Source organism: Cupressus sempervirens, chromosome 3 (genome assembly GCF_028749045.1).
Source record: "Cupressus sempervirens isolate cs-2001-9-10 chromosome 3, ASM2874904v1, whole genome shotgun sequence".
NCBI classification, from domain to species: domain Eukaryota; kingdom Viridiplantae; phylum Streptophyta; class Pinopsida; order Cupressales; family Cupressaceae; genus Cupressus; species Cupressus sempervirens.
The window spans coordinates 435,816,665-435,832,780 of NC_143120.1; the positions used below are offsets into that span (position 1 = coordinate 435,816,665).

At 29.1% G+C, this 16,116-nt stretch overlaps 1 pseudogene; it reads left to right on the forward strand.

Moving 5' to 3' along the window:
• Positions 1–1,460: 1,460 nt before the first annotated feature.
• LOC149566918 (G-type lectin S-receptor-like serine/threonine-protein kinase At2g19130) overlaps positions 1,461–16,116 on the forward strand; it is a 30,119-nt pseudogene continuing 15,463 nt past the window's right edge.

Below are 16,116 nucleotides of genomic sequence, written 5' to 3' on the forward strand. Positions count from 1 at the left end.
AATCAAGTGCAACAATTGTGATTTCTATTCAAAGGTAGTTTTCACCAATAAATAATATTAGTTTGTAATTCTTTTTTAAAATTTGAAGAAATATAATAATATTTCAATTTATTATTTATAATAAAATTTTCATATATTATATTTTCTTTTAATTGGATTTACATTACTTTATTAATATTTAATTAGTTTGATCTATCAAATATTTTTTTAAATTTCATTTTAGTTAAAAAAATAATTTTGTGATCAATATGATATATATTTTTTAATTTTAATAATTAATTATTAAGTTTTTTCTCCATTTTTTTAAATGTGGGAATGAGCAAAGGGCTCTCAAATCATAAATAGAAAGCTACCTTATTTTTTCCCTATTCTTTTTCTTTTTGGTGTCATTCAATATTCTAATGGACACTCATAGTTTTGCAATTGCATAGAAAAAAAGCTAGACAATTCTTTGCAATAATCAATTTTCTTTTGGCAAATGGAAGGGTGAAATGGGTCCATAAGTTTCTTGAGATTTATGTTGTCCAGTTTTTAATTTTTGTTCAAATGAGATTTATATCTTTTATATATCATGAAGGATATATCACTTTATTGAAAATCAAAATTTCTATTGACTCATCGTTGAACGCACAAAAGTGTGCTAGTTTTGCAAAAAAGAGGGGTAAAAATTTATTAAGACAGAAAGGAATTCAACAAGGAGAGCTCAACAAGGAGCTCGATCCTGAGCAACAAGATCATCAAATTCTTGCACCATCTCAAAGGACAGTTGCCCCCTATCCCTAATATTCCAACCCGGATCATGATTAGAAGCCAATTTGGCTAAACAATCAGCAGGTCTATTCCATTCTCGCGGAATATACTTGAACTTAATGAACTGAAAAGAGGAAGAGAAGAAAAGAATCTGCTTAACAACAGTGGCCAGCTGCCAACTAACATCCTCAAGCTCTTGCGAAGAAAGCATGTTCATCACCACCTGGAAATCAGACTCACAAATAATCTTACTCCATCCCCACAAGCAACACTGTTCCACAGCATATAAAATAGCCCAAGCTTCCATGAGATTGTTAGTATAATCACCTTTATGAACAAATGACTTCTATGGTTGAGCATACAAATGACTTCTATGGTTAAGCATACATAAAGTAATTTTTTTTAATGGGAAAATCACTCCAAAACCTATTTTTTGCGGTTATTGTGTTAATTCAGAGTAATTCAGACTTGTACAAATTGGGTAGACGAATCGCACAATAATTTTAGTTCCTTCCACCACGACTAAATTTGCAAACAAGTTAAATTGACGGTGGACGTGTCCGTGATTTTTGACACGCCAACTCATACGACTTAATTGCCCCTTCAGAGAGACTTTCATTTGTAGTTTGAATTTCCACCATAGAAGTTCGATTGGAAATATATTATATTAACCAATGGGCGACGTCCGTTCCGTCACAAACAATTTAGTTATGGAAGACGGGGTGAAACTATGTTCTAGCATGGTTTTTGCTGTTACTCAATTGCAGAGCCACAGTGCTGCAGTCAAGGCCGGAGATACTCTTTCATTGGGTGCTTCGACGCTTACTGGAAATCAGACAATTATTTCAAAGAACGGCACATTTGAATTAGGATTTTTCAGTCCCGATGGAAGCAGCTGGTATATTGGCATCTGGTACGCCCATATACCAGAGAGGGCGTATGTTTGGGTGGCCAACAGGGAGACTCCCGCCAGAAACAGATCTTGCGTTTTCATGCTGTCAAGTGATGGTAATCTGGTACTGTTGGACGCAGAAGGTACATCTATTTGGTCCGTCAACACAACAGACAAGGCATCCCGGGCTGTGCTATCGGATTCTGGTAATTTCTTAATGCTGGCCAATGACAATGAATCTAATATTGTTTGGCAGAGTTTCGACTATCCTGCAGATAACTGGTTGCCGGGGATGGTCTTCGGCGGAAAGCGAATTGCTAGGCCGTTACCTCCGTCTCTTCCGTCTGTTGTTCTGTGTTTGCAGTAAAATGTACTATCTGTCAGCGTTGGTATATTTTGTCGGATTGTACAGTCCAAATGCTGAGGTGATTTGTGTGGTCCTTGAATCCCACAATCTTATTTTACCGATTCCTCCATTTCTCTGAGTTTAGTTTTCTTAAATTTTATATTTATTTTTTGAGACTTTGTAAAACAACATTTGAGTGAAAATAAAAATTTATTCTCTGAGACTCTATAAGACTCTGTAAAACATCTGAATGAAAATAAAAATGATGGTTTGTTTTAAATAATTAAACGCGACTCATGTTAGACTAATAATTAATTTAGATAAAACTTTAATATGCATGACCAAATAAATAAAATATTGGTATTAGTATTTTATATAATAATTTTTATCATAAATGTAAAATAAATATATTTGTAATAAATGAAATAATTTAATTTAATAATAAAAATTATTAAATTTAAAAAGGATATCAATATCAATTTTTGTTTTGGTTTTTAATGTGTGATAAGTACTATATATAATTGTTTTTTAACAATTGTTAATATATCACAAGGAGAAATATTATATTAAACTAAACGTGTAATATTTGTGTAATTCTACATTTATTTTAATGTATCAATTGCAATGTACAAATACATAGAATTTCACAAGGTCTTTTTTTTTATATTTTATAAATAAGTATAAACTACCTTTTAGAAAAAATAAAATAATAAATAAATAAATAAATATATATATATATGAACCTTAAAAAAAACATTTATATGAACCTAATGACTTATTCTACAATCTCTCTCAAGCATTAAAGGTTTACACGACTAATTCTAGAAATCTTAAGAAATCATAATAAATGAATAGATGCATCTGTAGATGTTTGGTAGAGATTGTCTTGATAGATCAAAGGTTAGTTGTGTATGGAGGCCTTTTTATCATATGTTTATGGATTAGAATAATGATATGTATCTTTTTTCTAATATAAAAAATAATAATCTTGAAAATAATATTTTTATTTCAATAATAATATTTTTATCTCAATAATATACTTACTATTGGATTTTTTTTTTAATATTATATATCGAGAGTTCAAAAGGAAAAACAACAAGGAGGGAGGCAAAGCCTCAACCAACTATCTAAGGAGCAACAAATAGGAACAATCCACCAGGCAGGACCACTATCCGAGATACATATATATTAGAGCTATACAAAAAGACAAGAGAACCAGAAGAATAACAAAAGGAATTCTAGTCCTGAGGGAGAGCATCTTCAAATTTATTGATCCAGGCAGTCCACCCTAGGGGACCCTCCATCCATATAACTTTTTTTTGATCCAACAGTTGGTGAAAGATATGGAGATTATCAGCAGAGGGGTTTTTACTATTCTTAATCTCTTGCATGAGCTTGTCAAGGGCTTCATCAAATGCCACCTTATTGTCCATTATACTGGCCAATTCGTAACCATTCTCCATCTCGTAGATACACATGGTAGTTCGACCATCCCTCATAAATCTAAGGAGCTTCCTTTTTTCCATATTCAGAACACAACAGACCTATGAAACAATTTTAAAATATATGAGATTTCTATGAAATCTAGTAAGAGTCCTGGCAAAACCTTGGAACTTAGCATCATTTCTACATTTCCATATATGCCAAAGGATGAGTGATGAGAGAACTTGCCAGAACAAGTTAGCATCTTTTCTAAGGCCTTCAATAAAACCTGAAATAATATCCAACATGTAAACATAATGAGTAATGCATATACCAAACATGAGCTATACTTCTCTAGCAAAAGAGAAATCAAAGAAAATATGTCTCATAGTTTCAGGAACTCTACAGATAGAACAAATATCAATGTTAGCTTGCTGATTTCTTATGGGGAGTCTATCCAGTAGGAGCTGCCACTTAAAACATTGAATTTTAGGCTGAATAGGAGCTTTCCATAGTTTATCAAATATTTTATGCCAATCTGTGGAGGTAAAGGAACAATACCAAGTGTCATTAAGGTGGTGGGAAATAGAGGTATAATGATTAAGAAATCTATAGATATCTTTAGCTTTGATAGAACTGAGGAGAGTACCATCTTGCCACCTAAAGGAAAGATATCGGTGAGAGTCTATATCAGCGTTACGGGGGAGATTAAGTTGAGAACAAGCCATTTTGATAAGATTGTAAGTACACTTATGAGAAGCAGGAATGTCATATTGATTGGCAAGGACATCCCAACTGATAAATTGATTGTGTTCAAGGATATTGATGATATGCTTAACACCTTTGTTGGCCCAAAATCTAGCCGAACAACCTTTAGTTAAAGCAAGAGGTTTGCCCTGATGGAGAAGATTCCACCATAGTGATCGCTCACCTTGAAGAGTGAAGTTATAATCAAAGGCTGAGTTATCAATATGGTGCCAAATGTTCTCCCAAGCTTTCCATATGGAATGGAAGACCCAAGTTTCCTTCACAGGAACATGGAATTTGCCAAAAATCAGATCGTTGAGGGGGAGATGTTTCCAAGATTTAGCAATTTTAGGAAGACCATTTTGAATGTTACTTCTAACAAGCACTTTCCAAGGCTCGTTACCATCAAGGGATTGAAGGATCCATTTAGAGGCAAGATTCATTCCCTAAAGCTTGAGATCTTTCAAACCAAGCCCACCTAGACCCTTCTCCTGATGACACCAGGCCTACTTAATAGAATGGGCTTTCTTCGTACCTTTGCCATCCAACCAAAGAAAGTGTCTAATGACCTTCTAAACTTCCAAAATCTGATAGTTACTAAACATCCAAATGGAGGAATAGTATATACTATAGGAGGAAAGAATCTTCTGGCAAACTTGAACTCTCTCAGCAAGGGAAAGGAGCCTATGATTCCAATTATTAATCTTTCTAAAAAAAAATCTTTTATTGATAACCACATATCTTTGAGGGAAGGGCTTACAGAAAAGGGGATACCAAGATACCTAACAATCTTGTTAGGTCTCCCCCAAGAAAAACCAAATTGGTGAAGCCAGTCCGGAGGACGATCATGCCATCCTAACAAAATGGATTTAGAGCTAAAAATATAAGCTCTTGAAGCTTTACCAAACACATCAATTTTATTGCGGAGGTAGATGAAGTTATCCAAACTAAGCTCTAAGAAAAGAGAGGTGTCATCAGAAAATTGAATATTAAGAAGCTCACAATCATCAGGAAGAGTAATACCACACACCTTAGATGAGATGGTGCCATCTTTAAGGATATAATAAACAACATCAAAAGCATTGAAAAAAAGAGCAAGAGCAAGAGGGCACCCCTATCAAATAGATCGAGACAGAGGAATAGGATTGGACAAGGTGCCATTGACATTAATCATGGCAGAAGCATCTTTTAGAAGAATTTGAATATACTTACAGAAAATATTAGGGAATCCAAAAGATTTTAACATCATCAAGATGAAGCCCCATTCAATTCTGTCGTAGGCTTTCTCGAAATCAAGAAGAAGCATAGCTACCTCCTAATGTGAAGTATTGGCCCATTCCATGGCTTCCCTACAGCTAGTAATGAGATTCTCAAGGATGAATCTACCTTTAATGAAGCAGGTCTGAGTGGAGCAGATAAAATTAAGGAGAATAGCCTCTAATCGAGAGGCCAAAACTTTCACAAGAATTTTATAGGAAACATTAAGTAAACTGATAGGACACTAGTTTTTATCAAAGCTCCGTCTCCCTCTTTAGGGATGAGCTTTATGATACCAGTGTTAATAGTAGTCCCCAAAGTGCCATGTGAGAAGGCCTCAAGGTATAACTCATAAAGGTCCTTGGTGATCCAATCTATGTTAGCTTTGTAGAATTTAGTAGGAATGCCATCCGGCCCCAGGGCTTTGTTATCTTTTAGCTTGCGGATGGCATCAACAATTTCTTGTTGGGAAACAAGGCTTTGAAGGGCAAAAATATCATCCTCTGAAAGCTTCTTAGGAATAAGCTCATAACATTGAAGTCTCCTCAACCTTGAATTGTCAACATCTTCAGAAGTAAACAGGTTTTTATAAAAAAATTCAAAGGCCAAAGAAATATCCTAGCCCATAAGCAACTCCTTATCATTACCATAGATTCTATCAATTCTTTCATTTCTTTGTTTCTCTTTGAGAAAATTTTAAAAAAATTGGATTTAAATTCTAGTAGTAATATTTTAATAAATATAGTATTGGTGCTCTTGGAGTGTGAAAAGGAATAGAGATTGTGATATTGCTATCAAGATTTAACTATGTGATTTTGAGTCAAACTCATTGACCTATGTTTCATGAGTAGTGATTCAACATGAATCCATTTCTCATGAGAATAAATGAAACACTTAACACTAATTGGATCTAGGTGATGCTCATAGAGGTGAAGCACCAAGACTTCTGGGAGGTCACCCATCCAAATACCACTCCAGTCTGAGTGCACTTAACTACGGAGTTTCCTTCATAGTTAAACCCAAATCTTGGAACTCCATTTGGTGTGGAAATTATCTCCTACTCATTAAGGAATAGAGATTGTTGGATATTGGTGGAGGATGTTGATAGGAACAAATGTTACTTAGATCCTATGTCCTATGTTTATGACCAATACAACAATGGTATGTGATGCTCAATACCTTTTTGAAGATTTTTTAATGTGGATAGTAAAATTTTTATCTCAATAATGATATATTAACATTTATTTTTATATAATTTTATATTTCTTTATATACATTTTATTTATATTTTTTATAATTATGAATGTAGGTTTAGTTGACTCTTACATTTATTCTTATATTTAAAAATAATATATTATTGATAAAGTATAATAGGATTTTTTAAAATATGAAGTAAAATATTATTATTTGATGTGTTTTTTTATTTTTATATACAACTCCTTTATTTATTGATAAAATATAATAAGTATTTTTTATCAATATGAAGTAAAATATTATTATTTTATGCATTTTATTTTTATATTTTTTATATACAACTCCTTTGTTATTATTGAATTGTTTATGAATTTTTTTTTTAATTAACAAATTCAAACATATATTATATTTTAAATTGGTATGAATCAAATATATATTGCAACAATTACTCTTTATTAAAAAAACTATTAATGTTTTTTTCAAAATTAATATGTTGATTGGAAAACTAAAAAACCATTTATTATAAATATATTTCTTCTATAAGATTATTCAAAATTTTAAAAATGTTTGATATTGAAAAAGTATTTTTTATTTCAATGCATTTTCTTATTATAATATTAAATATATCCATTTAAATTTACATATATAATTTTTTAATTTAAAATGTATATTTTTAAAATGATTTAAAAGTTAAGCTAATACAGATAGTTACAGAAGGAAATATTAAATTTATTAGACCATTTTCACTAGAAATGATAAATTTATTTGACAAGTCATAACTTAGGCAAGAGATGAAAATCAAACAACTTATATTTTATCCACAAGTATATTTTATCTGACTATTCAAGGGCTACACAAATGACCTCAGAATTTTGACAATACAATCTACTAACTCTGACAAAATATACCAACGCTGACAGAAGGTACATTTTACTACAGACACGGAATAGACATACGAGATGGAGGTAAGGGCACTGCCCAAATAGCTGGTGCAAATATTTGGCTATTTAGCCAGTGCCTTTTTTGCTTACACATGGATCCCTCTAGGGCCAAACAATTGGTGTTGACATGGAACAACTCAGTACATTATTGGGAGACTGGGATTTGGGAGGGTAATGGCTACCCGGCCAGTTATTTCAACTGGCTGGGTATGCCATCTGTCTTCCTTCTGTCTCTCCATCCTGGCATTCCTGCTTCTTCACGTACCATAATGATCAATGCACGGACCCCACGACAGAGTACAATCTGACGCAAACCACTTGAGACTAGCATTCATTGCACTTTGTAACTCTCTCCCTTTAGTATATTATGTCAATCTATTCTTCTTGTCTAAGGTTATTGCAACACCACCTTTTTTTTTCGTGATCATTTCTTGATTTTGTAGATGCAATGTAAAGTTCTAATACAGTTGTGACTCTATATGAATGAGTTTTAAATATAATCTACAAAGCAAAAATATTCATAACTCTTGATCCTTTTCAGTTAACTGATATATAAGATGATCAAATTATGATCCCAGTGATGGCTTGATTTGATTAGTGTTTCTTTTGATACTTATTTCTCCAGCTTATACAATGAATATGGTAAATTTGTGATCCTTAATGTAATCACTGACAAAATCAATCACTGTAGTGATCTTCGCTAAGCACAAATTTTGTAGAAATTTTTTAATTCAAAACCCAATATGGAGTCAAGATTATAGTAAGAATTCACTATTATTATTCCTAATGAAGCTTTTTATTGGGTGCACTACATATCAGATCCACTTTATAAATTCTAGATTCTAAAATTGAGTGATACAACACTTGGTTTAGATAATGGATATTAAATTCTAGATTCAGATACGGAAGTGCTTGTTGAAGTGTCTTGAAAAGAACAATGTAATTTTCCTACAAATGATAGAATAATCTATTGATAGAATGAATAAATCAAGCCTTCATGTGAAGCATAGTTTGAAGTATTATATTATATTATCAAATACAATCACAATTTTTTATATTAAACTTTATATAATTAATTAAAAGTTTTCATTTAATTTTATATGTTCAACATTTAATATTTTGGTTAAGTTTTTTTATAAGAAATAAAAATAAAAATAAATTTTCATTATCACACATATTTATACACTTTTATTTACATGATTGTTAGTCATTTGGATATTATGGTTTGCCTATATTAAGATAAACCAAAAATTGTGAAGTTCTTCCTTTCTTTTAAAAAATTCAAATTCAACTTTCAAATACCTAGCTTCATCAACCTTTTTGTTTTCAATTGATTAAACACTCTTTTTCATGAATTTGATGTTTTCTTATTGTATTTCAAGACATTTTAACTATAACCATAAGTAGAAGCAAGGAATCATTTGAAATTATTCCAATTTGGACATTAAAAAGTAATTAATATTAGCACATCTCAATTTTTCACACTAATTTGGACATTAAAAAGTAATTAATATTAGCACATCTCAATTTTTCACACTAAAAGGGATATAAAATATGCATATTAGAGCTCTTATATTTGTTTTAAATTTTGAGTTTACATTTATAAGGATTGACCAAGGAGAAACATGTGTCTATAGAGCCCATAGAATGCACCAATGCCATGGTGTTATTTAGAAAGATCTTTGTAAATAACACTATAGAACTGACCCCATAGTCCAAAGTGAACTATATCTAGCAACTTGAAAAGTAGAATCTCACTATTATAGGAATGTAACCATAATTTGATCTTAGACATGTAAATTTTTTTTTTGTAAAATACATATCTAACATAGATTCGAAGACATTTTACTGATTAAAATGATTGAAAAATACTTTACTACTCATACACAATCTAATTCCTCTTATTGAAAGACACTTTGCTCCTCATACACAATCTAATTAAGTAGATAGGCTTTGTGTTGGAGCTTTGCTCCCGGAAATTGTATTATTGATGGAAATTTTTGAAGACCTGGTCCATTTTTTATTTTCCAATTGATTGTTTGATGATTCATTCAAAAATTTCATAATTTCTAAAATTTCTAAAAATCCAACTTTATTCTTAGCAATCTCATTTTTAATTTGCAAAGAAGTTTATAATTTTTGTTTTATATCTTTTTAGTAAGTTTTTGATCATTGATTTATGTAAATACAACCTTTAAATTCTTAAGATATGGTTACCCATTGTTCATCTCTCTGTTTTGGTTCTGTTGTGTTCAAAGGCTCTGTATTTTTCTTTTTTCTTTTTTTTTTCACAATATAGACTTGGAGGGTCTTGAATGCAAAAGAAAAGAAGTTGCTTCCTCTCATGAGAAAATTGTTATCCATGTACTTGTTTTGGAATGCCACGTTCCTAATGATAAAAATTATAATTTCATGTTGATGTTTAAAACAATATTAATTTTTGTGCTAATCTTATCCCATATCAACATAAAGGTGAAAGGATACTTATTTTTTCACATCTTTTAATAAAGCTTTCAAGGTATCTTATTTTTTCCTTAAATCATTTAATTAGATTTATTTCACTTTTAGTCAATTTTACTTTTTTAGTTAGATTTATTATTTTTAAAATTGTATTTAATTTTCTAATTAATCATATTTAGTTAAATAGTTGATTTTTTAACACTTCAATTGCATACTTTTAATTGGAGAGTAATTTCTCTTTAGATTTGATACAATTGAGAATAGTCATCTTGCACCAAATCAAAATCAATAGAAGTAAAATATGTAGTTTCAATCTTTAAGTTTTTTTTCTTTGTGTTATAATTTATGTGATTATTGTTTGTCTAATAAAAATGAGGAAGGGTAAACAATATTATAAATTACTTCAACAAAGACACCATAAAATGTTAGCATAAAAATATTTTCTTTAGACAAATAATAACAATAGATATAAACTACATCTCAATTAATTCAATCTAAAAGTAATTATTATTATTTTTAAATGTAATAATAATATTAATATAAATCTAAATTTATTTATTTATATTTTAATAAATTTTAAATTATTTAACAAATACTTATTATTATGTTTAGTAGGATGTGTTTTTGAATTTTATTCTAAGTACTTATGTATAAATTTTAGAATTTATAGTTGTATTATTTATGACAATTAAAATTATTTTTGTTGTGAAATAAATAGTATTTAAAATGCGACATTTGATATGTGAACATAAATAATTCTAAATTTAAGATTATAGAAGCAAATCACTTCTATCAATCTTGGTTAAAAGAAGAGTTCCTAAATTTATTTATTATAAAATATTGATGACTCATATTTTAATTTTTCAATTTTTAGAAATTTTAATTAAGAATTATAAAATTCCTTCCTCTTTATAGTAGTAGTAATTCTCTTCTTTTCCATTCATATGAACATGACTCCATTCCTCAATTGCACTTACATACTCCTAATTCTAAAACATTTTTAATCAACTAATGTACACCTTTTTATCACATTAATCATCAATCTTAACAACCAAATACTCACTTATCAAGTTCTTGTTCTCTTTATGATTTAATCTAGGTAGACTGGTGTGTATGGGTTATACTGGAAGGACTTAGAATAAGATAACAAAGTTACACAATGGCATTGATTGGAATTACATAATAAATGAAAGGGCAAAATTTTACTTATTCTAATGATTTTGATTGTATGCTAATTCCTTGATAACATGCTAAAATTGATACGTAGATTAGTGTGTTTCATGATTAATTAGATAAAGAGTTAATCGCTAATGTACAGTCACATATATACACGTAGTTATCATTGCATCGAAAATGTTCTATTAGTTGTACATGCATTTATTTCTTTGGTTTGTGCATCCATAGTTTATATGGATAAGTTGTTTGGGTTACTGTCCATTCTCAAAATCTGCCATTGTATTTCTTGTTACATTTACAATATATTTTCAGCACTATGTTAAATTCTCTTATATTTTTCTTTTGTGTGGTATTTTGTCTTGTATGTACTTGAATAGTTACCCTTGAATAGAATGTGATGGGATTTTCATAATTCTTTGGTAATACCATTTCTCCAGCTTCTGTAGAATGGAAATTGGCTCAATAATATAATTCAACTTTTATGGTGAGTTGTGGGTGAATACTCTAGAAACCTTGGCATTACATGAAGCATGTTTTCCAATGAGACAATCATCAACATAATGTTTTGTACATTTGATTTTTTCTCAAGACATTTTGCCAAACATAGCATATGCATTGCTTGCTTGGTGTAGGCATTTCGTCAAACAATTTATCTACATTTCTTCTTTCCTAGATGTTGATGATTGAACCCTAAAACTAGCTGTGATAAAAGTTCTTTTAGATGTATTTCGCTAAGTAACATCCTAATTTAATTTTTAATAATATTTATTTCACTAACTGATAATAATGATTAATTAGTGTTTACTTAAATTTGTGTACATAAATGAAGATTATTCTTAGTATCATATTTTTATTGATTTGAACTTATTATTTTCAATTAGAAGGTTTCCATTTATGTAATAATGAGATATTCCTTTAACAAATTCATAAAGTCTTATTAAGGTTTTCTTTTTTTATTAGATTATTAACAAAAGCAATCATGATTTCATTACATAACATGAAGACCAACAAAAAGTAGTGAAGGAAAATCTTAGATTACAACCAAACAAGATAAAACTCTATGGCAATGAAGGGAAACCTAAGATTGCAATCAAACAAGACACAAACTATGCTAAAATTATAGGTCCCACCATTTTAAACATATATATCCAAGTTACAAGAATAATAAAATAAGTTAGCTATACTTAACCATAGTAAACTTATAAGAATCAATAAACTTAGCTAAGAAACTATGATTAAGTTCATAATGTAAGAGCCACTAGGGTACAGAAAACTAAGGACATCTAACTATCGTTGATTGGAACAATAATAAGACTCTAATTTTCATTTGTATTACCTTATATACTTCTTACTTGATGTGATTTCTAATTGAAACATCACAACAAATATTTGAATAGATTTAAATGAAAGATTTAATATTTTCCAAATGGAAATAGGTTTCGGGGTTGCTTCATCCTAGAAATTGATCTCTTCAATGTCTCTTTTTAAAAAATCTATAGGATGGAGTTCTACCTTAAATATGTTAATTCCCTCTCTTTCTTGTGCCACTAGAGCCCTTAAGAATATATTTTCAATTGAATAATGACATTCTTATACAAGATTTCTTGTGTATTCATACTTTTTATTGTGTGTAATCATTTTATCAACAACTCGTGATATTCATTTGTAGAGTTTGAAAGTTATAAATTGGATCACTATCATTAAATACTTGTCAAATATAGATATTTTCTAGAACATTTTTTTTATTGAACAAAGTTGAATTACATTAAATGATAGCAATCCAATAGAGTAGAATGTAGATTTAAATAATAAAAGATGCAATGAGATATAGAAGTCTCCGAATCATCTCCCTAACTAGCTTACAACATATACACCATTCTCAATTCTTACATCTAGAATCTCAAGAACTTACTTGATTCCATTTTGCTTTGGTATAATATGTCTTCAGTTGAAAGCACAAAAAGTCAATTGTAACATAATGTCATAGTAAAATTGTAACATTTCTACTTCCTCATGTATAATATAGTTAGAAAACTAAACATCTACTTTTCCAAATAAGTAGCAAAATAGCATATCTCATAGAATCAATAACAACATTTTATGTGAAAGAAATTAAATCACTTAACAAAATTCAGCTCTAGATTTGGGCAAAATTAAAGGGTTATGGGGTTATGGGGAAATGAAGTGGAGGGCATTATTTTATCAAGTCCCATTTTGGTGGTGCTTTGATTAGAAGGAAGCTTAAATTTGATAAATTATATTTTAAGATAATTTATTAGCACAAATGAATATAAGTATTTTTAGTAGAAAAAATAATTGTGGTCAAATACATTATCTAGCTCAATATATTATAATTAGGTCACAAATTTTCAACTCAAAATATATGTTAACAATGACTTTAACAATAATTTATTAAAAAGAATTATTCAAGTATGATGTTGTGACAACTTTTACTCATGTAAACAATTTTAAAAAGTTCTAGTAACACTAGCTTGTAGATTTATTTAAGTGTAATTTTCTTTTAAAATTTTATATTTAAAATATCTTTCTTATATTTTGTAATCCTCAACACAAAATATAAGAATAATTCTACTAAAATATTAAAATATATGACAAACTATAAAAGAATTTTCATATAATAATAAAATTAGAATTAATTTAAAAACTACATTTATCAAAATAAGAAAAAACTATATAATATACTAATGTCTCAAGTTATGAATTAAAAAATACATATGTTAAATAAAATTACTTTTTTAAAGAACAACTTCCTAATTGACCTTAGTTTTTATATCTTATGAACATTTAAATTATAATTTTATTTTATTAACAATAAATATTAGTTTTTTTATTTTCTAATTTCTTTCCGCACAATACCACAAATGAGTTTTTTTATTTGGAACATTGAACCCCTTAAAATACATTTGACCTTATTTTCTAGTTTCTTTCCATGCAATTCCACCAAATTTTTAAAGTTATATTGCAATTAGTGAGAGGAACCATAGTGAGGAATTTGAACTCCACATTAGTTGTTCTTCCCACGACATCTCCCATTAAGGGTGCATAGTTTGGCTTACCACATCATGTGCCTTTATTAAAATAAATAATAATAATAATAGCAATATAATACCTTGTAATATAAACCAAACATTTATCCATAACAAAATTGCACTTTGATTATCAATTATATCCTTAATTCCAACTTGAGTCATGTGTTCCTCATACACTTGACTCCTACAACCATTGGTCAATGAGAATATTAAAAAAACTTTAAACTAAGGAGAATATTTAAATGCAACTATTCTTATATTTTTCTAAAAAAATTAATAAGTTTAACAGAGATAATGGTCCTCTAAATTGTATATTGAAAATAAACTTAAGATTTATAGTGTTATAATTTAAAATGGAGTTGTACTTATAGAGATATTTTAGGAAAAATAAGATGAGCATACATGTGAATTTTATTTAGGGAAAACATGAGATTAAATTATTATTTTTTGTCAATGTTTGAATCTCACCTCACTTTCATCCACTCAAATTATGACCTAAAAAATGGGGTTTCTATTTTAAAAGAAAATATTCTAATTAGTTTTGTAGCCCAAAAAAAATCATGAGACCTCATCTACTTAAAAAAATAGACCTTTAATCTCCCTAACAGTGTATTAAAATCTTTTCATACCAAATAGAAGCTCCTACTTTTTAGGTCTTTAGATCTCAGGGTTAGACATAGCTCCACTAACTTAAAACAATATTTATTTTTAAAAATTTTGGTTTTCAAATATAATTTAAAGGAATGTTATGGATTCTAATTTTAAATTTATAATGATATGGATTTTAGACAAAAAATAATTAATTCAAGGCATTTGGTATATGGATCCTAAAAAGCCATCTTTGTAATACAATTATGACACATGAATTTAAAATCTCTTAGTTAATCTTCAAATTTAAAATTAATGGACTACACTTCCCTAAATTTAGGAGCTAGAATTTTTAAGCTTGGACTAATAGATTTTTAATGAAGCCCCCCTCCGTGGGACCCAACCTTAGAAGCTCAAGAATATACGTCTTAAAAAATAATTATTGATTGGTATTTAGTGCTTGTATTTTGGATAGAAAAATATAGTTAGGTAATATATTAAAAGGTGAGGAAAAATATTCGAGTAATATAATAGATAGGTCATGCTAAAAGGCTTCCAAACATTTAATTTTAACTCAATGTAAAAGGAAAAATAATTTAAGTCTTATGACACATGTAAATCATTAACCCCATACATTGGATATGTATAATACATTTGTTGGTGGTCATTGTTGATGTTTGTTTGATATTTATCACGATGTTATAGAAGTCATCGTGTTTATTGGGTTTGACTCATCCTATCTCCACCCATAACATTGCAAACTAAAGCAAAAATATTATAGGGATGTGAAAAAACCAAATTGAAATCAATAGAAAGAAAATGCTCTTGAATCCAAACTAAATAAAGAAAATGAATTTGTTATAATAGATTATAGAATATAGCAAGAATGCAACATATATTTCATGTTATTTCCAAGGCTTGAACTTCAAAAGCCACTTTTTACTAGCACTCTCTTATATCACCTTCACTACGAATTTAATTAAGATTATAGAAAGAGTTCAATTTCACATAATACTAAATATTCACAAAATTCAACATCTAGTAGATTAATATTGATTCTGATTCAAATTGTTTGCAAGTATTTTACTTGGTTATTTTGGATTTGCAATCTATTATTCATTATCGAAATAATGAAAAAGCTAAAAGAGGCTAAACAAATTTGAACTCAAAGTAAAACTCAAATTTTAAATTGTCTCTATTGGAATTCTCTCTATAATACATATAGAACTGGTACTCTTGAAAGAGAGGTCACAAATTCAAATCCCAATGCAGGGCAGGGTATGTACGCCTCGT